This window comes from Melanerpes formicivorus, unplaced genomic scaffold (assembly GCF_026170545.1).
Source record: "Melanerpes formicivorus ecotype bairdi unplaced genomic scaffold, bMelFor1.0.p_v2 SCAF_31, whole genome shotgun sequence".
NCBI lineage: Eukaryota > Metazoa > Chordata > Aves > Piciformes > Picidae > Melanerpes > Melanerpes formicivorus.
The window spans coordinates 7,414,675-7,441,238 of NW_027142383.1; the positions used below are offsets into that span (position 1 = coordinate 7,414,675).

A 26,564-nucleotide genomic window follows, 5' to 3' on the forward strand; every position below is an offset into this window, starting at 1 on the left:
TTACAGCTGGAAAGTTATGATGTAGTTGCCATCACAGAAATGTGGTGGGATGATACACATGACTGGAGCACTGTAATTAATGGCTACAGGCTCTTCAGGAGAAACAGGTGAGGGAGAAGGGGTGGAGGGGTGGTCCTGTACATCAGGGAGGCTCTAGACACCATGGAACTAGAGATCAAGGATGATCAGGTTGAGTGCCTATGGGTGAGAATTAGAGGGAAGGCCAACAAGGCCAACATCCTGGTTGCAGTCTGTTATAGACCACCCAACTATGATGAAGAGATTGATGAATTATTTTATAGGCAGCTAGAGGCTGTCTCAAGATTGCCAGACCTTGTTCTCATGGGCAGTTTCAACCTACCAGATATCTGGTGGGATCTCAACACAGCAGAGAGGAGGCAGTCTAGGAGGTTCTTAGAGGGTATGGAGGACAGCTTCTTATCCCAGCTGTTGTGTGAGCCTACCAGAGATAAGGTTTTGCTTGACCTGTTTTTTACCATTAGAGAAGGGCTGGTGGTGGTGGTTGGAGACTGTCTGGAGTCCAGTGGCCATGAAATAATTGAGTTTTAAATATGCAGTCAAGCTAAGAGGGGCAGCAACAAAACCTCTACTCTGGACGTCCGGAGGGCAGACTTCAGGTTACTCAAGGAACTAACTCAGAAGGTACCTTGGGGAAACAGCTCTTAAAAACAAAGGGGTTCAGGAGAGCTGGACCTACTTCAAGAAAGAAAGAAATCTCGAAGGCGCAGGAACAGACCGTGCCAGTGTGCCGGAAGATGAGCTGCCAGGGTAGACGGCCAGCCTGGATGGGCAATGAGCTTCTGAACAAATTAAGGAAAAAAACCAGGGTGTATCATCTTTGGAAGGAAGGAGAGGTAACCCATGAAATGTTTAAGGATGTTGCTAGGTCAGGTAGGAAAAAAATTAGAGAGGCAAAAGCCCATTTAGAGGTTAGACTGGCCGCTTCATTGAAGGACAACAAAAATCCTTCTACAAATATATTAATAGAAAGAGGAGGGGCAGGAACAACCTCCACTCCTTAGTGGAGACAGAGAGAAATATTGTAACTAAATTTGAGGAAAAGGCAGAGTTACTTAACACCTTCTTTGCCTCAATATTTAATAGCAGGACAGAATGTCTTGCAGACAGCTGGCCTGCAGAGCTGGCAGATGGAGCCAGGGAGCAGTATAGTGCCCCTGTGTTCCAGGATGAGGAAGTTAGAGATCTCCTCAGCCGCTTGGACGCCCACAAGTCCATGGGACCAGACGGGATCCATCCTAGGGTGCTGAGAGAGCTGGCAGATGAGCTGGCTGGGCTGCTCTCCATCATTTTCACAGTATCACAGTATCACTTAGGTTGGAAAGGACCTTGAGGATCATCGAGTCCAACCTATCAACACAGACCCCATGACTAGACCATGGCACCAAGTGCCACGTCCAATCTCCCCTTGAACGCCTCCAGGGTCAATGACTCAACCACCTCCCTGGGCAACCCGTTCCAATAACGAATGACTCGCTCGGTGAAGAACTTCCTCCTCACCTCGAGTCTAAACCTCCCCTGAGCAGCTTGAGACTGTGTCCCCTTGTTCTGGTGCTGGTTGCCTGGGAGAAGAGGCCAACCCCTTCCTGGCTACAACCACCCTTCAGGTAGTTGTAGAGGGCAATGAGGTCACCCCTGAGCCTCCTCTTCTCCAGGCTAAACAATCCCAGCTCCCTCAGCCTCTCCTCATAGGGCTTGTGTTCAAGGCCTCTCACCAGCCTTGTTGCCCTTCTCTGGACATGTTCAAGTGTTTCGATGTCCTTCTTAAACTGAGGGGCCCAGAACTGGACACAGTACTCAAGGTGCGGCCTAACCAAAGCAGAGTACAGGGGCACTATGACCTCCCTGCTCCTGCTGGCCACACTATTCCTAATGCAGGCCAGGATGCCATTGGCCCTCCTGGCCACCTGGGCACACTGTTGGCTCATATTCAGGTGGCTGTCGATCAGCACACCCAGGTCCCTCTCTGTTTGGGAGCTCTCCAGCCACTCCGACCCCAGCCTGTAGCTCTGCATGGGATTGCCGTAGCCAAAGTGCAGCACTCGGCACTTGGACTTGTTGAATGCCATCCCATTGGACTCTGCCCATCTGTCCAGTCGGTCGAGGTCCCTCTGCAGAGCCTTTCTACCCTCTAACTGACTAACATCTGCCCCTAACTTTGTGTCATCTGCAAACTTGCTGATGACTGACTCTACCCCTTCATCCAGATCATCAATGAATATGTTGAAGAGGACAGGGTCCAGGTAGACCACATCAACAGGCCTCCCCACATCCACCAGACGGGTCACCTGATCATAGAAAGAGATCAGGTTGGAGAGGCAGGATCTGCCCTTCCTAAATCCATGTTGGCTGGACCTGAGCCCTTGGCCATCATTCAGGTGCGCAGTTATTGCCGCCAGGATAATCTGCTCCATCACTTTCCCTGGCACTGAGGTCAGGCTGACCGGCCTGGAGTTTCCAGGTTCCTCCATCCTACCCTTCTTGTGGATGGGGACCACGTTGGCCAGTTTCCAGTCATCTGGGACCTCACCTGTGAGCCAGGACTGGAGGAAAATGATGGAGAGTGGCCTAGCTAGCACATCTGCCAGCTCTCTCAGCACCCTAGGATGGATCCCATCCGGTCCCATGGACTTGTGAATATGCAAGTGGCTCAGCAGGTCCCGAACTAATTCCTCATGGATTTCCGGGGCATTACACTGCTCCCCGACCCCATCGCCCAGCTCTGGAGGCCACTCGTCCTGAACTCCTGCCTTGCTGTTAAAAATTGAGGCAAAGAAGGTGTTCAGGACCTCAGCCTTCTCCTCGTCTTCAGTCACCATGTTCCCCTCCAGGTCCACTAGGGAGTGCAGGTTCTTCCTGCCCTTCTTCTTATTGTTAATATATTTATAAAAATGCTTTTTATTATCTTTGACTGTGGTGGCCAGCTTCAGTTCCAGCTGGGCCTTTGCCTCCCTAATTTTATTCCTACATAATCTAACAGCTTCCTTGAACATACCTCGAGAAGCCTTCCCCTCCTTCCAAAGATGATACAGCCTCTTCTTCCCCCTTAAATCCTCCAGGAGCTGCTTGCTCATCCAGGCTGGTCGCCTTCTCTGCCGGCTTGCCTTCCGGCACGTGGGAACCGCCAGTTCCTGTGCCTTCAAGAGCTCCTGTTTGAAGTAGGTCCAACTCTCCTGAACCCCTTGGTTCATGAGGGCTGGTACCCAGGGGACTTTGCAGACAAGTTTCTTAACTAGGCTGAAGTTCGCCCTTCGGAAGTCCAAGGTGAAGGTTCTGTTGGTGCTCCTCCCTATCTCCCTGCATATTGAAAACTTCACTATCTTGTGGTCACTGCACCCTAGGCAGCCTCCCACGATCACGTCTCCCACCAGCCCTTCCCTATTGCAGAACAGCAGGTCAAGCAGAGCCTGTCCCCTGGTAGCCTCACTTAACAGCTGTGTCAGGAAGCAGTCCTCCATTCTCTCCAGGAATCTTCTGGACTGCCTCCTCCCTGCTGAATTAATTTCCCAGCAGATATCTGGGAGGTTGAAGTCGCCAACAAGGACAAGATCTGATGATCTTGAGATGGCCTCCAGCTGCTTGTAGAATACTTCATCAGCCTCCTCATCCTGGTTGGGTGGTCTGGAACAGATTCCAATCAGGATGTCAGACTTGTTAGGCTGTCTTCTGACTTTGACCCACAGGCTCTCAACTACCTCATCTTCCACCTCAAGTTTTGTGGCAGAGAGTGACTCTCTAATATACAGAGCCACCCCTCCTCCTCTCCTCCCTCGCCTGTCTCTTCTAAAGAGCCTGTAACCCCCCATTGTAGCACTTCAATCGTGGATGCTGTCCCACCAAGTTTCTGAGATGGCGACTACATCATAGTTGCCCTGATGGATTAGGACCTCCAACTCCTCTTGCTTGTTGCCCAGGCTGCATGCATTGGTGTACATGCATCGCAGCTGGGTTCCTGACTTCTCAACTGGCCCTACCTTGTGCCCTACTCTTACCTCTGCAGAGGGACTGATTGCCTCACCCACCCCCTTCCGACCTAGTTTAAAGCCCTCCTAATGAGCCCTGCCAACTCCAGTGCCAGGACTCTCTTACCCCTTCTAGATAGATGCACCCCATAAGGACCTAGCAGGTCAGGTGCGGTGAAAGTTGTCCCATGGTCATAGAACCCAAAGTTCTGCCTCTGGCACCATCCCCTGAGCCAATTGTTGATGGTGTGAGTTCTCCCATTCCTCTCAGTGTACACCCCTGCCACTGAGGGAACTGAGCAGAACACCACTTGAGCTCCTGCCCCATCAATCAATTGTCCAAGGGCCCTGAACTCCTTCTTAATCGCCCTGGTGCCCTTCTTGTCAGACTCATCACTCCTAGCCTGTATTACCAGCAGAGGGTAATAGTCAGTGGGCTGGATTAATTTAGGGAGTCTCCTTGCAATGTCCCTAACCCACACCCTGGGCAGGGAGCAGACCTCCCTGTGGGATGGGTTGGGACGACATATGGGCCCCTCAGCACCCCCCAGGAGAGAGTCCCCAACAACTATAACCCTTCTCCTTTTCTTTGTGGAGCTGGTAGTTATAGCTGGTGGGGACCGCTTGGCCTTAGGCTCCTCCCCGGAGCTGGTCGTTATAACTGTTGGGGACCGCTTGGCCTTAGGCTCCCCTCTGGATGGCTGCTCCTCAGCCTCAGCCCTCTCATCCTTACTGCCCTCAGCCTGCAGGGCCTCATACTTATTATACAAGGGCAGCAGAGGAGGAGGAGAGGGTCGGGGTGGATTTCTCTTGCCACCCCTGGAAGGGACCTGTATCCATCCCTCTCCGCTTCCAGGGACCCTTCCCTCAGCAGGGGAGATCTGCAGAGCCTTCTCCCACAAATCTAACTCCCTTTCACTTTCCCTTATTGTCCTTAGCCTAGCTACCTCCTCCTTCAGCTTGGCCACTTCATCCTTCAGCTCTGCCACCAGGCTGAGGAGAAAATTCACATGCTCACACCTGACACAGGTGTCCTCTCCCACCCCCACTATTCCAAGTGCCAGGCTGAAGCATTCTCTGCAGCTGGCAGCCTGGACTCCAGCATGTTGGTAAAACAGCTCTGTCTGGGCAGATGCTGCTTTTTTACCCTTCGTCCGAGTGACGACCATGATGCAACGTTTACGGTTAGGTTTTTGTGTTTGGGTGGGGTGGTTTTTTTTTTTTTTCTTTTTTTTTTTTTGTCACCCATCCGATAGACTAGCTACTGAACCAAAATGGCGCCGCACACACAGCCCGGGTGGTTTTTAAAACTGCTGCGGCTGACGTCAGGCTCCCGTGCCCGTGCAGGCTCACGTGAGCACGATCCTGCCGGCTCCTCCCCCTACCAGGAGTCCTCCCGACCCACGAAGCCCCGAAAGGAAAGCAAAAAAACCCCAAGAAACTCACAGCTTAAGCGGAGCGCTTCCGGACGAGCGGTCCCGATCAGCTACTGAACGAAAATGGCTCACTGGCGAGGTCCCAAAAGACTGGAAGCTGACCAATGTGGTGCCCATCCACAAGAAGAGCCAGTTGGAAGAGCCTGGGAATTATAGGCCTGTCAGCCTAACCTCAGTGCCAGGCAAGACTATGTAAGAGGTCATCTTGAGTGCAATCACACAGCACTTAAAGCCTGGTGGATGTGGGGAGGGCTGTGGATATAGTCTACCTGGACTTCAGCAAGGCCTTTGACACTGTCCCCCACAGCAAACTCCTGGCCAAGCTGTCAGCCCGTGGATTGGACCATTACACTCTGTGCTGGGTTAGGAACTGCCCATGGCTCGGACAGGAGCACACTGCACTGGGTTAGGAACTGGCTGGAGGGCCAAGCCCAGAGAGTGGTGGTGAATGGTGCCACATCCAGCTGGCGGCCAGTCACTAGTGGTGTGCCCCAAGGATCCGTGTTGGGCCCCATGCTCTTTAACATCTTTATTGATGATCTGGATGAGGGCATTGAGTCCATCATCAGTAAATTTGCTGATGACACCAAGCTGGGGGCAGGAGTTTATCTGCTGGAGGATAGAGAGGCTCTGCAGAGGGACCTCGACAGGCTGGACAGATTGGCAGAATCCAATGGCATGAGATTTAACACATCCAAGTGCTGGGTTCTGCACATTGACCACAACAACCCCATGCAGAGCTACAGGCTGGGGTCAGAATGGCTGGAGAGCAGCCAGGCAGAGAGGGACCTGGGGGTGCTGGTCGATGGTAGGCTGAACATGAGCCTGCAGCGTGCCCAGGCAGCCAAGAGGGCCAATGGCACCCTGGCCTGCATCAAGAACAACGTGGCCAGCAGGAGCAGGGAGGTCATTCTGCCCCTGTACACTGCACTGGTTAGGCCACACCTCAAGTACTGTGTCCAGTTCTGGGCCCCTCAGTTTAGGAAGGATGTTGACTTGCTGGAACATGTCCAGAGAAGGGCAACGAAGTTGGTGAGGGGTTTGGAACACAAGCCTCCCCTTCCCCCGCCTCTCCTCTTCTCCACCCTTCTCTTCTCTGTCACTGGTCATGAAGTTCAGCTGGTATTTGTGTGTGACACTGTTGTTACTAATCTCACCCATTTTGTGGGGGAAACCAGAGAGGATACTTTCTCCTGTTCCTTCACTTCGTCTTTTTCCTTTGGGCTAATTGCAACAGGTTTTGAGAATTTTGAATCTTCTTGGGATGTCCAAGCCAGCGTACTCTTGTTGGGTGCTGGGCCAGCGTGAAGAGAACATACAGAGATACCTCAGAGCTTTGGCATCAGCAACCTCTAGCCTGTTTATTGAATACACATCGTAGCTTAAATACTTTTCTCTCCCCGCGCTCCCATCCTCTTTCCTAGGTCGAGGAAAGCTTTGTTGTTCACAGCTGTGCCCTTTCCCAGTCCTGTTTACCTTTCAAGTTAAGGGGAGGATGTTCAGGCCTAGCTTCAAGGCTACACCTAATTGGCCTTTCAGTACACAGCAATTCCCCCTTTTTTAAAACAAGCACAGCATTTCTCTCTCTTGTGGGGCCCTGTCGAGGGTTGGAGGAAAAGACAGGATCTGTCTCTCCAGACCGAGAATGGTGTTGCGTGCAGTTGCATGTGGAACTGGATAAGTTTCCAACCATCCAGTATTTGCCTCTACCATAGTAAGCATGTATTGCTTACCAGAATGAGAACGTGGTAGAGTGATGTAGTCAATCTGCCAAGCTTCACCATACTTGTACTTGGACCATCTGTCACTATACCACAAGAGCTTAAGTCGTTTTGCCTGCTTAATAGCAGCACAAATGTCACAGTCATGGATGACTTGTGTGATAGCATCCATGGAAATGTCTATGGATCTGTCACGAGCCCATTGGTATGTTGCATCTCTGCCTTGATGTCCTGATGAATCATGAGCCCACTGAGCTAAGAATATCTCACCTCGGTGTTTCCAGTCGAGATCAAGATTAGAGTCCATGTCTACTTGAGAAACTCTTGCAGCTAGATCTGCCTGATGGTTGTGTTGCTGTTCCTCAGTAGCTTTGCTCTTAGGAATGTGAGCATCAATGTGTCTCACCTTCACTGGAATTCTCTCTACTCGTTCAGCAATGTCCTGCCACAGGTCAGCTGCCCAAATGGGTTTTCCTTTCCTCTGCCAACCGCTCTTCTTCCTATAGAGCATTGGCTACCATCCATGAGTTGGTGTAGAGATAAAGCTTTGGCCATCTCTCACGTTCAGCTACGTCGAGAGCTAGCTGGACAGCTTTTACCTCTGCGAACTGGCTGGATTCTCCTTCTCCATCCTTCGCCTCTGCAACTCGGTGTGTTGGACTCCACACTGCAGACTTCCACCTTCGCTTGTTTCCAACAAGACGACAGGAACCGTCTGTGAACAAAGCATATTTCTTTTCATCATCAGAAAGGTCATTGTAAGGAGGAGCTTCCTCAGAACGAGTTACTTTCTCCTCTGGAGGTTTAGCACAGTTGATACCTTCAGGCCAACTTGAGATCACCTCCACTAGACCAGGTCTTTCAAGATTTCCCATTCAAGCTCTCTGTGTTATCAGAGCCATCCACTTAGACCATGTTGAGTCTGTGGCATGATGTGGTGTGGAGCCTTTGCCTTTGAACATCCAATTCAAAACTGGTAATCTGGGAGCTAAGAGAAGTTGTGATTCAGTTCCAATTACTTCAGAAGATGCTTTTACTCCTTCATAGGCAGCTAGAATTTCCTTCTCTGTTGGAGTATAGTTAGCCTCTGAACCTCTGTAACCTCGACTCCAGAAACCAAGAGGTCGTCCACGTGTCTCACCTGGAGCTTTTTGCCACAAGCACCAGGTTGGACCATTGTCACTTGCAGCCGTGTACAAAATGTTCTTAATGTCTGGACCATCTCAGACAGGTCCCAGACCCATTGCTTGAACTGCCTCTTGCTTTATCTGGTCAAAGGCTGCTTGTTGTTCAGGTCCCCAGTGGAAATGGTTTCTCTTTCAAGTCACATCATACAGAGGTTTCACAATCTGACTGTATCCAGGAATGTGCAGTCTCCAAAATCCCACTATCCCCAAGAAACGTAAGGTCTCTTGCTTGTTTGTGGGATTTGCCATGGTAGAGACTCTATTTACCACATCCACTGGAGTGTGTCGGTGTCCATCCTGCCACCGCACTCCCAGAAACTGAATCTCTGTGGTAGGTCCTTTCACCTTGTCTCGTTTGATGGCAAAACCTGCATTCAGAAGAATGTCAATGATTTTGTTACCTTTCTCGAAGACTTCCTTAGCAGTTTTACCCCAGACAATGATATCATCAATGAACTGGATGTGTTCTGGAGCATCGTGGATTACTGCATGACAGATGCTTGAGCTGTGGATCCAGGCCATTGGCAGCCTGTTGAAAGTGTACTGGATTCCTCTCCAGGTGAAAGCAAACTGAGGCCTGCATTCCTCTGCTATGGGAATAGAGAAAAATGCATTAGCAATGTCTATGGTAGCATACCATTTGGCCTCTTTGGATTCCAGCTCATACTGTAGCTCCATCATGTCTGGTACTGCTGCACTCATAGGTGGTGTCACTTCATTTAGGGCTCGGTAGTCTACTGTCAGACGCCAGTCTCCATTCTGCTTCCGCACAGGCCACACTGGACTGTTGAAAGGTGAATGAGTTTTGCTGACGACTTTCTGACTCTCCAACTGACGAATCAGATTCTGAATGGGCAACAAAGAGTCACGGTTGGTTCTGTATTGTCTGTGATGCACAGTCTGAAAAGCAACTGGCAATTTAATGTCCTGTATCTTATGTTGTCCCACAACTGCAGATTCATCAGAAAGCTCAGGTCTAGCAGACAGGTTCAATTTTTGTCCATCAATTTCTACAGAAGCTACTCCAAAAGCCCATTTGTAACCTCTAGGGTCTTTGAAATGCCCTTCTCTCAGAAAATCAATTCCCAAAATACAAGGTGCATCAGGTCCAGTCACAACTGTATGCTTCCTCCATTGTTTGCCAGTTAAACTTATATTAACCTCCACCTTACTTAACTCTTGAGATCCTCCAGTGACTCCCAGAATAGTTATAGACTCAGATCCCTGATAATTTGATGGCATTATGGTGCACTGAGCTCCTGTGTCAACCAAGGCCCTGTACTTACGAAATTGTGAAGTGCCAGGCCACAGGATGTACACATCCCAATAGATTCTATTATCTCTGTAATCCCTCTCCTCCCCCTGGCGGGAGGCAGGGCACCCCTAGTTATGGGGAACATGCCCACATGTGCATTACACACAGTGTGCAGTGTTATAACTTTGCATGTTACAACTGGAGCCACTTTTGGAGCTACTAGAGTTGTTCTGGGGAACTGTGGAAGTACCATCTACCCTTCTGGTATTGCTACCTTGGGTTCTGCCACTTTGCAATTCCCTCAGTCTTCTGAAAAGATTAGAAGTTGGTTGGCCATCCCACCGGTTCATGTTCTCACCAAACTGATCACGCAGAGTAATCCAAATAGTCCTACGTGATTGCCTTGGTGGTCTGTTTTGATTTGATCTGTTTTGCAATGACCTCCTTGGAGGATGTCTATTCCTCACAGATGAAACTTGTATCCACCTGGAGGAAGAATTGAAATTATCCCTTTGTGCCAATTGGGATATCGAATTTCTAAATTCATCCTTTAACTCTCTTATGCAATTCTGTATATCACCAGACATAGTTTTAATGGCTGAAACCAAAGAACCACGTGTCATACTATCCTCCAATTGTCTCATTTGATCAGTGAATTGGCCAACCGTAGGAGAAGCTCCGCCATAATTTCTTGACACAATTCTGCTTGCCAGAATGTTTGCATAATTAGAAGGAGCAAGTTTGATGATCTTTTTAGCAAGACCAATACCCACAGGAATGTCATCAGGATTCAGAGTTTCATGTTCACCATAGAGTAGCTTTCTAACAGCAAATTCTCTGAAGCGCTTAATTCCCTCATCTATGGTAGTCCAGGGTTTAGGATTCCATGGAAGATCATCTCGGGAAGGGTATCTCAGGGCAACTGCCATTAAAAGGCGTACCCACAGATTAACCTTACCGAGAACCCTGCCTAGATGTCTATCGATTCCATTATCCCTCGAGAGAGTTCCTAACTGAGCTGCTGACTTGTCTCCAACTGTTAGAGCTCGTGCACCTGTATCATAACATCTACTAAGCCACGTTAGTACTGGCTCCTTATCTCCCCTGGTGTAATCTTTATGGACATTTCGTAATTCTTCCCTCGGAGAGGAACAGTCCGAAATATCATCCCCTTCTTCCTCAATTTGTTGTCCTAATAATCCTGTTGCCATTTTCTCAAGGATCTCTTTAAGCTGAGAACCACCTTTGCCAGCTCCTGTCCTTGCTGCATCTCTATCCTGCTTTGCTCTCACTAGATCAGCTACATCTTTAAAACAAATCTTGTCTTCCTCCTCAGCAGGATTTCTTCTAGTAGAGGACCCCTCACCAGGATCAGACTCCTGCTCTTCTCCTTCATCTGCTCCTGGATCAACTTTGGTCTTTCCACTTCTAGTCTTTAAAACAGCCACTTTAACTGGAGCTGTGTTCGAATTTACAGCCACCTTAATAGAAGCTGACAGGTCCTGAAATAAATCAACTGCTGGGGCAGTGACTTCCGGTCCCACCGAGAGAGTGGGCGGAAATGACGTTGCTCTGTTAATGGCTGAGGGAGAAGAAGGAGGAGGAGAAGGAGCAGGCGCCATGTTGATATCTGCCGCTCCCCCTGGCAGCTTGCCAGAATCAGCGGCAAAACCATTCAGAGCTGCTTTTCCAATTAACTTTTTAGCCCTCTTTTTAATTGACACAGATTGTGTACACTCTTCATCACTAGATGTCTCTGGGACTGACCCAGAGCCACGGTGTTTTCTCATTCATCTAGTTTTAATAACAAAACACGGTCTGGACACCTTTCTCTCCCGAGAAATCAGCAGATACACGATAATTATCACCAGCAGCAGAATTACACCCATAAAATAAACCACCTTTGGATCCCACCCATCACCTGAAGTTAGTCTCTCCTCCGGCGGAATCTTAAAGCCTTTTATCTCACTTGGGAGAGTACTAGAGGTGACATTTCCGTACCTCGCCGGCCAGAAAAAATTCACACATTTTCCATACCATAATCTAACTCTATACATAAACCACAGATAAATTGTTCGCACCAAATATTTACCCAGGTAATCCAAAATCAAACCCAAACAATATCTGTAAACCAGAGCCCAAAAAATTGAAAAAAAAAAACGTTCTAAAAACCACAGCACCTTCATGTTTGCTAATCCGTCTATAAAACACTAAAGCAATAAATCAAGCTAATTATCGGCCCCATGTTGGGCGCCAAGAAAAAAAATTTCGAGGGTTGGAGGAAAAGGCCGGGCCTTCTCCCCCCCCGTAAAGTGAAGGGAAGAAAATTGAAAAGGAAAAAAAAAACCACAGCCGGATTAGCAAAGGGATTGTGTGCTGTATTTACAAAGTAGTCTAGGAAGATGCAGGGGAATATATACACAATTTACAGTATTTACAATATATAGAGAAATATACATCAAAGTAACACAGAAATGAGATTTCCCTCCTCTGCCGAGGAGGGTTCCCCACCCCTGTACCCCCTTCTCTCCCCCTTTTCCCCAGAGAGGGTTATAAAGAGAGAGAAAAAAGGAGCAGTTGTTAATTGGCAAGCAGTTAGTACAGGCCTTGCAGTTTATCAGTTTCAAGGTCAGTCTGGCCGAAAGCCCAGAAAGCTGCAAGGTGCCGCAAGGAAGAAAAAGAAATGCAAGACTGCCCAGAATACTCTGCTGTACTCCAAGTTCAAAAGGTGCTTTCTACCAATCTGCCAATGAAATTAGTTTAGATCTGTCTTTCATTTATAAACATTCAGCCACAATGTCCCCTTCCTTAAAGGGACAGCCTCAAACGGTCACAGGCCCTTTGTGAGAAGAGTTAATGACTGTACAGTAAGAAACAGCAATGGCTCAGTTGCAGCATTCTTATACACAGACCTCAAAATGGTGACTTAATCATACCTATAGATGTTATATAGTTATGACTGTGAACTAACAATGAAACAATCCCTTGATGATAACAATACAACGTGCCAGCTGATTCAGCATATTCAGTGCTTTTACTATGGCAGTCTGAAGGAAAAGAGAACACTTGCAAGCAGAGAGCATGGGTGAAAATCCCCTTGCTGATATGAATTCAATTTATACATTTCCTCCCCACCAGAATGACATCCTAAATAGTCAAAATTCTGCCCAATATAAAATTAAACATAACATAGTAAAACCATTTCTACTGATCTTAACATAATGATCTCTTAATGCTTAATTTTGCTAAGGAAAGGTACTGAGCCCTATTTTTCCTACCCTTGGCTTAACATTAAATTTGGTTTCCCTTTCAAATTTCTCTCAATTACAGCTTCAAAGATGGTTTTTTTGGTAACGTAAAGGGAAAATGTAACTCATTTTGATTGTCCCTTGAACCAGTTGAGATTATTACTTGACTATAATAGACTGATGAGTTAACATAGAAATTAGTGTGAGCATATTCCCTAGGTACATAGCAATTAAGGCATAGTGATATTGAATCCCCATTCAGATGTTTTGTGTTGGTGATGGAGACTGGAGTCAATACAGATGACCAATATGATCTAGTATTGTTTTAGAATAGAATAAACTTTATTTAGAATAGAATAAACCAAATCAGGTTGGTAGAGACCTTCAAGATCATCGCGTTCAACCCATCAACCAATCCAGCCCACCCAAACAGCTAACCCATGGCACCAAGTACCCCATCAAGTCTCCTCCTGAACACCTCCAATGACGGCGACTCCACCACCATCAGATCACAGAGGAACACATTCAGGCAGGTTTTGAATATCTCTGGAGAGGGAAACTCCACAACCCGCCTGGGCAGCTTGTTCCAGTGTTTCATCACCCTCAGTAAAAAAGTTTTTCCCCGTGTTCCTATGCCTCAACTTCCACCCATTGCCCCTTGTCCTGTCGTTGGGTATAGGGGGCGACGGAGATCGGAATCAATACGGCTGACCAATATGAAAGAGTATTGTTCCTTTATTGTTCCAGTGTTGCAGGCCGATGGTGCAGGCCTGAGGTGCAGGCCTATGGAGCAGGCCTGTAGTGCAGGTATAGCACAGTAAAGAAGAACAGGAGACAGGAAAGGCAGAAGTGCGTAGGAAGGGAACTGCTAGAACTTATATAAACTCGGAGTGCCTTGTTGGCATGGCTTCATTGGTTCCCTATGATGACCACACATCGCACTATTATAGATTATTGGTCCAACTACTAACAACACGACGAGGTTTGTTGATGCAGGTGCATGTCCTGTTGTCCCAAGATAACTGTCCATGTTTATAGCTACCAGTGTCTTGTTTTAGTTACATGCTGCAGGCACAGCACTGTTTTGCTAAACTGCTAGCTGGCTCTGCACTTATGCTGAGCATGGCCTACCAACATGTCAGGCTCTAGGCCTGCACTACCACATTTCTAACACTGCTCGTCGCTGGCATTGCCACAAATCCCCCTTTTTGTTTTTGTGAGCAATCTGGTCATGGGAGTTGTTCTCATCCCATACAAGATGCTACTGCAAACACAGAAGCAAGCAAGGTAAAGCTAAGCTGTATAGCAAAAGCAAGAATTCTGTAGTGCAGCATGTCTAACAGACTGTTGTAACCCATACAAGGCACAAAGCTTAAGTTGAACTAGTTACAATGCTCTAACAGAGTTGGCATAATACATGGTCAAAAATAACAGACATTGTAAAGAAGAACTTAGATCTTAGCAGTTCCGGTCTTTACATTTCACTCCTCTTATTGACAGAGAAGACTTGATTATGCCTGAACACATTGCAGACAGAGATTAAGGCACAAATGCAATCATTAGCACTGTCTCTTACAATCTGCTTTAGGATTATGTTGCATCTTTATTTTCTCTAGGATGGTCAAAAATCATGAATTGTTTAATGGTAGCAAGATTCCTTTAATCTGTAAAGGTAGATCTGGCCAGGCTCTAGCTTCACAGACAGAAAACTTGCAGGCAAACAGCAAGAGCAAAAAGAGCTTCATTGCTTTGCCCAATATAAAATTACACATAATAGTGTGTTTTTGCTCATCCTAGTAATTCTAATCTCTTGATGTTCACACAACAATTAAGCAGTCACGACACTCAATTATAAGTTAGATGCTTTCTGTTGACATCTTGGTTTCACAGTATCACAGTATCACAGTATCACTTAGGTTGGAAAGGACCTCGAGGATCATCGAGTCCAACCTATCAACACAGACCCCATGACTAGACCATGGCACCAAGTGCCACGTCCAATCTCCCCTTGAACGCCTCCAGGGTCGATGACTCAACCACCTCCCTGGGCAACCCGTTCCAATGATGAATTACTCGCTTGGTGAAGAACTTCCTCCTCACCTCGAGTCTAAACCTCCCCTGGCGCAGCTTGAGACTGTGTCCCCTTGTTCTGGTGCTGGTTGCCTGGGAGAAGAGGCCAACCCCTTCCTGGCTACAACCACCCTTCAGGTAGTTGTAGAGGGCAATGAGGTCACCCCTGAGCCTCCTCTTCTCCAGGCTAAACAATCCCAGCTCCCTCAGCCTCTCCTCATAGGGCTTGTGTTCAAGGCCTCTCACCAGCCTTGTTGCCCTTCTCTGGACACATTCAAGTGTTTCGATGTCCTTCTTAAACTGAGGGGCCCAGAACTGGACACAGTACTCAAGGTGCTGCCAAACCAAAGCAGAGTACAGAGGCACAATGACCTCCCTGCTTCTGCTGGCCACACTATTCCTAATGCAGGCCAGGATGCCATTGGCCCTCCTGGCCACCTGGGCACACTGTTGGCTCATATTCAGGCGGCTGTCGATCAGCACACCCAGGTCCCTCTCTGTTTGGCAGCTCTCCAGCCACTCCGACCCCAGCCTGTAGCTCTGCATGGGATTGCCGTAGCCAAAGTGCAGCACTCGACATTTGGACTTGTTGAATGACATCCCAGCAGATGCAGACTTTGTTAAATCCTCCGGGTGTAAGCAAATTGTAAAGAAAAGGATCCTTTAAATGAATAATAATCAGCTCCTAATTTGAGTGGACTGGGAGTTGGGAGGCCAGGTTGTAAGGCACCCATCTCCTCCATGATCGCTCTCAAACCATGTAATAAACACCATTTGCTGACATACGTGTGTCAAAAGGGATTAACAAATGTGTTGGAAACAACTGATTGATTACAGCAGTTGTGTATCCTGACTGTAGCCCATAGGTAGCTATGGCTTGTCTAGTTCCCTTTAACATTAGTCAGTTCAGAGATTAGTCATTGTTAACCTTCTCCATCTGTGACTACATTTCCCACAATAACTTTCCACCAGCGCAGCAGGACAGTTCCGTGTCCCTGCCGTCTCCCGATCGTCCCATCGGGACTCAATTTGAATCTCCGTCCAGTGTTATACTCTGCTGATAATGTCTGGAATGTGGGAGGCAGGGGGGTGTAGCGCAGCTGAAACCGCTCGGGGGAAGGGGCCGCTAGGGCCGTTCCTGCCACTGCCGTGGGGGTGGCTGCTGCCGGGGCTGCTGCCGGTGTCAGTGCTGGTATCGGTGTTGCGTCAGTCGATGCCGCCTTGGTCAGAGCCGCCGGTACTCACAGGGGCCATGGGGGGTCGCGGGAGGCGTCGCCAGGAGAGCTGCTGGAGTGTGGGCGCCGTTGGGGTGGGTGCCGCCAGGCTGAGGGCTGCCGGGCTGAGCGCTGCTGGGGTGGTGGGGGCCACCATCGGGGAGGCCGTGGCTCGCAAGAATGCCGCCATCGCGAGTCTCCAAGCGCTCCATTTTTTTTTTTTCCGAAGAGGAGTTGCAGGGCAGAGTTCCCGCTGTCCGGCCTCCCAGCGTCGGTCCTCTCGTCTTCCAAGTCCAAGCCATCACTGGCAGTATCAGAGGAAGATGTTGATGAAGGGGATCGAAAATGCCGAGACACAGGTTTGTCCACCTTTTTTTTTTTTTTTTTTATTTTAATGGATTTCTCTGCTGGGCACGGATGGCTGTGGTGGTATCTTAATAAACACGGTGTGCTCGCCAAGATGGCAGAGGTGGCGTCTTCTTTGCAATTCTTAATGCGTAGCGACCTCCATTTTGATTTCGTGCGCCTTATCAGTTCGATTTGGATTTGCTTCTGCCGCTATTGACGTGGCAGGAGCAGATTTTTCCACGCAAAAGGACGGTAATAAGAAAGCCGCGATTCATGTGGAATGAGTAGCAGGCAATTGAAATTGTGAGGAGGATGCTGACGGAGTGGCAGACGATGTGCAGGGAGAGAGGAGGAGGGCGGAGGGTGGGGGGTGCCTTCCAAGAGTCCTTTCTCGTCTCGGTTAGCACCAAATGCCACAGCAGCTGAACCAGGAGTAGACTGCTCTGCTTTTTTCGATTGCAATGTACGTGACGATCCGTCACACGGTGCTACAGCGAAAAGCTCTGGCCTGCACTGCCAGATTGCTCACACTGCTTGTCGCTGGCATTGCCACATGGGGGTGTTCTTTTCCAGGTGCAAGACTCTACATTTGCCCTTGTTAAATTTAATTAAATTTCTTCCTGCCCAACTCTGCAGCCTTTCTAAGTCTTGCTGAATGGCAGCAGAACTTTCTGGTGTGTCAGCCACTCCACCCAGTTTTGTGTCATCAGCAATCTTGTTGGCAATGCACCCTGTTCCCTCATCCAGGTCCTTTATGAATATATTGAATAGTACTGGTCCCAGTACTGACCCCTGAGGGACTTCACTAGTTACAGGCCTCCAACTAGACCATCCCACTGACCACAACTCTCTGACTTCTTTCCTTCAACCAGTTCTCCATCCACCTCACTGCCTGATCATCCAGACCACACTTCCTCAATTTAGCTGCAAGGATGCTGTGAGAGATGATGTCAAATGCTTTATTGAAATCAAGATAAATGACATGCACAGCTCTACCATCATCTGTCCACCTGGTTATGTCCTCATAAAAGACTTCCCCTTGGTAAAACCATGTTGACTGCTCCTAATGACCCTCTTATCCTTGATAAGCCTAAGGACAGCACAGAGGATAAGTTGTTGTTACAGTTATTGACTGATGCCTAAGAAAATTCCAGAGACCTTGAGTAGAAAATAGTTAAAGGTAAATAAATAGGTGACTTTACCCTGCCAGATATCTGCTGGGAACTTAATTCAGCAGAGAGGTGGCAGTCCAGAAGATTCCTAGAGCACATGGAGGACAGCTTCCGGATGCAGCTGTTAAGTGAGCCTACCAGGGGTCAGGCTCTGCTTGACCTGCTGTTCTCCAGTAGAGAAGGGCTGGTGGGAGATGTGACGGTAGGAGGCTGTCTAGGGTGCAGTGATGTGACCTTTTTAGGCTACGCCTTTAAGAAAGGGACAGTTACTGAGACACTCTGGCTGAATGTTTTGGCGTAAAAAGGAAAACAAAGATATTCTAAATGAATTTCATTGGTAGATTGGTAAAATGCAACTTTAAATTTTAGCTTTAGTTCAGTTTGAATCTCAGTCAGTTCAGTCAGTCTGTCTGTTTCAGTCTCTCTGAACAGCTGTCTTCTGTCTGTGCTGGCGGATGCTGACCTTCAACTAACCAGAGAAGAAACTAATTCTTGCATACACTTTGAGCTAACAGAATTTCCTCCTTAATAATTACTTCTCTCTCTCTAATCCTTTTTGGGAAAAAAGGGAGAAAGGGGAAGAAGAGGGTATTTTGGGGGGACCCTCCTTGGAGGAGGGAAGGATTTCTGTGTTACGTTCTTTGCTGTATATTTTTTTATATGTATATTGTAAATACTGTATATTGTGTATATATTCACTGCATCACATCCTGATTGTAAATATAGCTTATCCATTTTTTTGCTTCTCCGACTGAGTTAGCCATGGTTTCTTTGTGGGGGGGAGAACTGAACTTTCTCTCACCACCACAAGCGATCATGAGATAGTGAAGTTTTCAATATGCAGGGAGATAGGGAGGAGCAATAAAAGAACCCTTACCTTGGACTTCTGGAGGGCAAACTTCAGCCTGTTTAAGAAACTTATTCGCAAAGTTCCCTGGGTATCAGCTCTCAAGAACCGAGGGGTCCAGGATGGTTGGACCTACTTCAAACAGGAGCTCCTGAAGGCACAGGAACTGGCAGTTCCCACATGCCGAAAGATGAGCCGGCAGGGAAGGTGACCGGCCTGGATGAGCAAGCAGCTCCTGGAGGAATTAAGGGGAAAAAAAAGAGAGTGTATTGACTTTGGAAGGAGGGGAAGGCTTCTCCTGATATGTTTAAAGATACTGTTAGATTATGTAGGAGAAAAATTAGAGAGGCAAAGGCCCAGTTGGAACTTATGCTGGCCACTTCTGTGAAAGATAGCAAAAAGCATTTTTACAAATATATGAACGCTAAAAAGAGGGGCAAGAAGAACCTTCACTCCTTATTGGACCTGGAGGGGAACACTATAACTGAAGATGAGGAAAAGGCTGAGGTCCTGAATACCTTCTTTGCCTCAGTTTTTAACAGTAAGGCAGGAGGAGTTCAGGACGAGTGGCCTCCTGGGCTGGGTGATGGGGTCAGGGAGCAGTGTATTGTCCCGGAAATCCATGAGGAATTATTTCGGGACCTGCTGAGCCACTTGCATATTCACAAGTCCATGGGACCGGATGGGATCCATCCTAGGGTGCTGAGAGAGCTGGCAGATGAGCTGCCCAAGCCCCTCTCCATCGTTTTCCTCCAGTCCTGGCTCACCAGCAAGGTCCCAGATGACTGGAAACTGGACAATGTGATCCCCATCCACAAGAAGGGCCAGATGGATGAACCTGGAAACTACAGGCCAGTCAACCTGACCTCAGTGCCAGGGAAAATGATGGAGCAGATTATCTTCACAGTATCACAGTATCACCGAGGTTGGAAGAGACCTCAAAGATCATCCAACCTGTCACCACAGACCTCATGACTAGACCACGGCACCAAGTGCCACGTTCAATCCCCTCTTGAACCCCTCCAGGGATGGTGACTCCATCACCTCCCCGGGCAGCCCATTCCAATGGCGAATGAATCTTGGATCTTGGCAGCAATAACTGCACACCTGAAGGATGGCCAAGAGCTCAGGTCCAGCCAACATGGATTTAGGAAGGGCAGGCCCTGCCTCTCCAACCTGATCTCCTTCTATGATCAGGTGACCCGTCTAGTGGACATGGGGAGGCCTGTGGATGTGGTCTGCCTGGACTTCAGCAAGGCCTTTGACACTGTCCCCCACAGCAAACTGCTGGCTAAGCTGTCAGCTCATGGCTTGGCCAGCAACACTCTGTGCTGGGTTAGGAACTGGCTGGATGGCCGAGCCCAGAGAGTGGTGGTGAATGGTGCCACATCCAGCTGGCGGCCAGTCACTAGTGGTGTGCCCCAGGGATCAGTGCTGGGCCCTGTGCTCTTTAACATCTTCATTGATGATCTGGATGAGGGGATTGAGACAGTCATCAGCAAGTTTGCAGGTGACACCAAGCTGGGGGCAGGAGTTTATCTGCTGGAGGGTAGAGAGGCTCTGCAGAGAGACCTCGACAGGCTGGACAGATGGGCAGAGTCCAACATAGTATCATAGTATCAGTCAGGGTTGGAAGGGACCACAAGGATCATCTAGTTCCAACCCCCCTGCCATGGGCAGGGACACCCCACACTAGATCACGCTGGCCAGAGCCTCATCCAGCCAGGTCTTAAACACCTCCAGGGACGGCACTCCAACCATCTCCCTGGACAACTCATTCCAGGGCTTCACCACTCTCACGATGAAGAACTTCCTCCTCACGTCCAGCCTGAATCTCCCCACCTCCAGCTTCATTCCATTCCCCCTAGTCCTATCACTACATGATATACTGAGAAGTCCCTCCCCAGCCTTCTTGTAGGCCCCCTTCAGATACTGGAAGGCCACAATTAGGTCACCTTGGAGCCTTCTCTTCTCCAGACTGAACAGCCCCAACTCCTTCAGTCTGACCTCGTAGGAGAGGTGCTCGAGACCTCTGATCATCCTCGTGGCCCTTCTCTGGACACGTTCCAGCATGTCCATTTTCCTCTTGTAATAGGGGCTCCAGAACTGGATGCAGTACTCCAGGTGGGGTCTCACCAGAGCTGAGTAGAGGGGGAGAATCACCTCCCTTGACCTGCTGGCCACACTTCTCTTGATGCAGCCCAGGATCTGATTGGGTTTCTGGGCTGCAAGTGCACACTGAGAGCTCATGTTGAGCTTTTCGTCCACCAGCACCCCCAAGTCTCTCTCCTCAGGGCTACTTTCCAGCCAGTCACTGCCCAGCCTGGATTTGTGCCTGGGATTGCCTCGACCCAGATGCAGGACCCTGCACTTGGTCTTGTTGAACCTCATGAGGTTGGCTTGTGCCCACCTCTCCAGCCTGTCAAGGTCCCTCTGGATGGCCTCCCTTCCCTCCAGCGTGTCTGCTGCACCACATAGCTTGGTGTCATCAACAAACTTGCTGAGGGTGCACTCCATGCCACTCTCCATGTCACCGACAAAGATGTTGAACAAGGCGGGTCCCAGGACTGATCCCTGAGGGACTCCGCTTGTCACTGGCCTCCACTGGGACATGGACCCATTGACAGCCACTCTTTGGGTGCGGCCATCAAGCCAGTTCTTTATCCATCTAGTGGTGCACCCATCAAACCCATGTTTCACCAGTTTGGAGACCAGGATGTGGTGTGGGACAGTGTTGAAGGCTTTGCTCAGGTCCAGGTAATCGACATCAGTTGCTCGCCCCTCATCTATTAATTTTGTCACCTGTTCATAGAAGGCAACCAGATTGGTCAGGCAGGATTTGCCCTTGGCAAAGCCATGCTGACTGTTCCCAATCACCTCTTCACTATTCTTCTGAGCCAGTAATGCCTCCAGGAGGATCTGCTCCATGATCTTTCCAGGCACAGAGGTGAGACTGACTGGCCTGTAGTTCCCTGGTTCCTCCTTCTTATCCTTTTTGAAAATGGGTCTAATGCTTCCCCTTTTCCAGTCTGTGGGGACTTCCCCAGAATGCCATGACTTTTGTAATATGAGAGGGGTTTAGCAGCTCCCTGAGTACCTGTGAGTGCATGTCATCAGGACCCATGGATTTATGGATGTCCAGTTTGCTTAACTGTTCCCTAATCCATTTCTCATCATCCAGTCCTCATCAGCCAAGGAAAGCCCCTCCTTCATCATGTCTTCCTCAGGGGCCTCAGGGGTTTGGGGCTCCTGAGGACAGTCTCCAGCAGTATAGATGGAGACAAAGAAAGTATTTAGTAACTCTGCCTTCTTTGTATCCTCTGTCACCAAGGCACCCACCTCATTCAGCAGTGGCCCTACATTGCCTCTAGTGTTAGTTTTGTCTGCAATGTATTTGAAAAAGCCCTTTCTGTTGTGCTTGACCTCCCTTGCAAGGTTGAATTCCAAGGAGGCCTTAGCTTTCCTAGCTGCCTCCCTACATTCTCTGACGACAGTCCTATACTCCTCCCAGGTGGCCAGCCTATCCTTCCGTGATTTGAAGACTTTCTTCTTCCATTTGAGTTTGCTCAGCAGTTCCCTTAATTTTCACCCACAAATTCTCAACTCTCCCCTCATCCATCCCTGGACAGAACTCAATACATTCTAGTTGCTCCCTCCACCACCTTGCTTTGTTGACCTGTCTTTCCTAAAAAGGACATTGTCATCCATGACCACATTCCAGCCACGTGAGCTGTCCCACCATGTCTCTGGAATTGCCACCAGATCATAACCCCTTGACCGCACATGGATTTCTATCTCCTCCTCTTTATTCCCCATGCCACGTGCATTGGTGTACAGGCATTTCAGGGAGCGAGCTGAGCACACTGATTCTACCCTGGCGGGGTGGGAGGCCTTCTTGTCTTTGTTAATATTATAACACTGCCTCACTCGTGCAAACGCAGCAACAACCCCATCCTCCTTCAATTCTAGTTTAATGCTCTATGAATGAGCCCTGCTATTTCTTGTTCTAGAATCCTTTTCCCCTTGCGATATAAGCCTTTCCCCCATATTAACATCGGTCCTGGTATCCTATAAAACCAGTCATTATCAAAGAACCCAAAGCCCTGCCTGTAGTACCAGTTTCAGAGCCAGGTATTTATGGGCTGGATTCTTCTACTCCCTTCCATATCATGGCCGGGTACTGGAAGTAGGGAAGAGAAAATAACTTGTGCCTGACTGTTTAACCAACCATGCCAAGGCCTTGAAATCTCTTTTCATTCCCCTCAGATTATGGGATGCAGTTTCCTCCCCACCTGTATGGAAGATCAGCAATGGGTAATAGTTATGTGACTGCACCGTGTTGGGGAGTTCTCTAGTGATATCCCTGATTTGGGCTCCAGGAAGACTGCAGACTTCCCTATGATGAGGGTCAGCCCTGCATATTGGGCCCTGTGCTCCTGCCAGGAGTGAGTCTCCAACAAACAGAACTCTTCTCTTCTTCCTTGTGGAAGAGGTTGCTATGTGCACTTGACCCCTGCCATGGCCATGAACCTGCCACCATTCACCCTCTTCATTTAAGCTTCTGTCTTCTACCTGATAGGTATAGGACACAGTGGCCTCTTGATCCTGGCTCTCAACTTCCAGTGCTCCTTATCTGTTGTGTAGGAATAACTGGGAAGGTGAGGGAGGCCATGAAGGGGTTCACCTGCCTCCCTGAGCAGGGGCCTGTATCCATTCCCCTCCTTTTCTTAGGCCACTTCCTTCTGCCTGGTGAAATGAGAGGAGGAGATTTTCTGCTTATCGAAGAGCATCCACTTGCTGCCTTTGCATGGTATGATTCCACCAATCTATTTCATTTTCACATTCTCTGATTCTTCTCAACCTTACCACCTTCTCCTTCATCTCAACCACCTAGCTCAGCAAATCACTGATCTGTTCACATGGCAGACAGGTGGTATCACTGCCTCCCATTGGAACAAGTGCTAGGGGAAGGCACTCCCTGCAGCTGGACACCTGCACTGCTGCATTTTTGCAAAGGAGCTCAGTCTAAGTTGCCACATTCCTCCTGGCAGTGGCTGTTGGTGTTGTTATAACCATGTCAGGTCCTTTTCTAGGAGTTCTTTCCTCAGGTTTCACTGGTTACAGGCAACCTACAAGCTGTAGATAGCTGTGGCACCACCTGGGTACACACAACTCCTGTTTGCTCACTCTGTGGGCAGCTACTAGTTGTTGCCCTCCCTGAGGCTTCTTATAGTCTAAAGGTGTGATCAACAGTAGGTGGTGCTGGTTCCACCCATGCTATCTCAGCAGCCCCACCTACAGGCTGATAGGGCTAGTGCTTTTCCTGGCTTCAAAAAAGCTCCCAAAAAAGCTTTTCCTCGGCTGTTTTTGCTTCAGATCCCTTCCCCAGTGCAGTCTTACCTGACCTGAAGCTGGTCTCCACAGCAATGGGAAATCCCAGTGATGTCCGAGGTATCTGCCTACACAGAACCAGTAACAGAGGGAACTTCAGTACAGGCAGTAGGCTGCAGTGACTGCCCAAACCCAGCAGTTGCTTGGAGTTTTTCAAGAACATTTTCCTCTCTAAAGACAAGGGAAGTAGGCAGTACAAAACCCCCTCTTGGCTTAACTGCGAGCTTCTGGGTCCACTCAGAACCAAAAGGGAAATGTACTAGAGATGAAAAAGTGGAACATTACCTATTGAAGATTACAAGGGCATTACCAGGGTATGCAGAGATGCAGTTAGGAAAGCAAAATCTCAGCTTCAACTGAAATTGACCACAAACATCAAAAATTTCAAGAAAGGGTTCATCAGATACATTAACAAAAATCAGAAACAGAAGACAGCCCACTATTAAACAGGAGAGGTGAACTAGTCACCAACAGTGCTGAAAAAGCAGAGGTTCTCAACACCTTCTTCACATCTGTCTGCCAGACAGAGGTGGTTCTATTGGTTCCCAGGAAACAAAAATCCAGGTTGATGCAGACACAGACACGTCTTCAAGTGAAGGAAGAGTTGATGTGTCAAAAGTTGGTAGAGCTGATCTGTATAAATTGATGTCATCCACCTGAGGGTGTTAAGAGAGCTGGGTGATATTGTTGCAAGTCTGCTCTCCATAATCTTTGAGAAATCATGGAGATCAGGAGACATCCCTGAAGACTGGAAGAAGGCTAATGTCACCCCTATATACAATTCCAAGGAGGACTCAGGTAATTACAGACCTATTACCCTCACTTCAACCCCTGGAAAAGTTATGGAACAAATCTTTCTGGAGACTGTCACAAGTCAACTGAAGCATGTGATTGGGAAAAGCCAACATAGATTCACCAGGGGCAAATTGTGTTTGACAAACCTGATCTGCTGCACTGCAACTTGATAGACTGTCAAGCTGCAGTTCTCATTTGTACCAATTACTTTTGATGCAAGACAAGAAGCTAGCCTTCTCTCATGAGACTTCAGAACAAGGTGAACACTGTTAAGGTATGTTGCAATGCTGCTACCTCTGGCAGATTCTAGGATTCCTTCTGCCTGGCTGCTGGAGACAAGCCCAGAGGTCTCCCTGTCCCAAGCCAATGGATGTGGCTGATGCTTTCCTATTTACGGGTTCAACCAGTAACAAAGCTGAGTCTGTTTTCCAGAGATGCATACACACACACACTCTAACGGACACTAACATGGCCAGCTACACAAACTGCCACACAGAGGATATTTTCTTTAACAACACCTACATATAACGCTACCACAACTCAGATAAAACAGAAGTACATCTATCAAAGTTTCCATCCTTCTCTTTAGCTGAACAGGATTGAAGTTCAAGTAGCACTACAAGACATAAGGAGTTTATTGAAAATAACACAATGTACCTTAGTCTGTTTTGCAGAAAAGCACAGCAAAAGCAGAATCAGCAGCAGAAGCCAGCAATAAAAGAACTCTCCCACCCCCTCAAGCCTGCAGCCAGCCCAGTGGAAAATAGCAACACCACAAAACTGGAAACTGGAAGCCACAACTGGAAACAGGAATCCTCTCATATTACAATCTGAACTGCAATCCCCATGATACTTTGCTCCAGCCAGCACTTTTGTTTTCAAGCTGGCATGACGTCAGCACGGTATTGAGTACTCAACATCAGATTCAACCGGATAAACCCATGACACTTACAGATCCAGATGAAGTCCAAAGGACACCACTCATGTGACAGAAGTTTCTACAAAGTGCACCATCATCATATTATGTGGTGGTGAGAGAAAGTTCAATACTCCCACACACACAAAGAAACCACGGCTAACTCAGTCAGAGAAGCAGAAATGAATTAAAGCTATATTTACAAGCAGGATGAAATGCAGTGAATATAGACACAATATAAAGTATTTACAATATGTACAGAAATATACAGCAAATAATGTAATACAGAACAAAACTTTCCCTCCTCTAGTCAGGAGGGTCCCCCCCTGTACTCCCTTTCGCCCCCACCCTCCCTTTTTTCCCAAAAAGGGTTAGAGAGAGAGAAAAAGGGTTAGAGAGAGGAACTGGCTGGAGGGCCAAGCCCAGAGAGTGGTGGTGAATGGTGCCACATCCAGCTGGCGGCCAGTCACTAGTGGTGTGCCCCAAGGATCAGTGTTGGGCCCTGTGCTCTTTAACATCTTTATTGATGATCTGGATGAGGGCATTGAGTCCATCATCAGTAAATTTGCTGACGACACCAAGCTGGGGGCAGGAGTTGATCTGCTGGAGGGTAGAGAGGCTCTGCAGAGGGACCTCAACAGGCTGGACAGATGGGCAGAATCCAACGGCATGAGATTTAACACATCCAAGTGCCGGGTTCTGCACATTGGCCACAACAACCCCATGCAGTGCTACAGGCTGGGGTCAGAGTGGCTGGAGAGCAGCCAGGCAGAGAGGGACCTGGGGGTACTGGTCGATGGCAGGCTGAACATGAGCCTGCAGTGTGCCCAGGCAGCCAAGAAGGCCAATGGCATCCTGGCCTGCATCAATAACAGTGTGGCTAGCAGGAGCAGGGAGGTCATTCTGTCCCTGTACACTGCACTGGTTAGGCCACACCTCGAGTACTGTGTCCAGTTCTGGGCC

At 48.4% G+C, this 26,564-nt stretch overlaps 1 protein-coding gene across 1 annotated transcript in view; it reads left to right on the forward strand.

Moving 5' to 3' along the window:
• The window catches only part of PCGF3 (polycomb group ring finger 3), a 396,460-nt gene that overhangs the window by 85,507 nt on the left and 284,389 nt on the right, over positions 1–26,564 (forward strand). Inside the window, exon 2 of the mRNA XM_068155307.1 lies at positions 16,362–16,491. The gene's annotated coding sequence lies outside the window, so the exon portion shown is untranslated. The remainder of the gene's footprint in view (positions 1–16,361; positions 16,492–26,564) is intronic.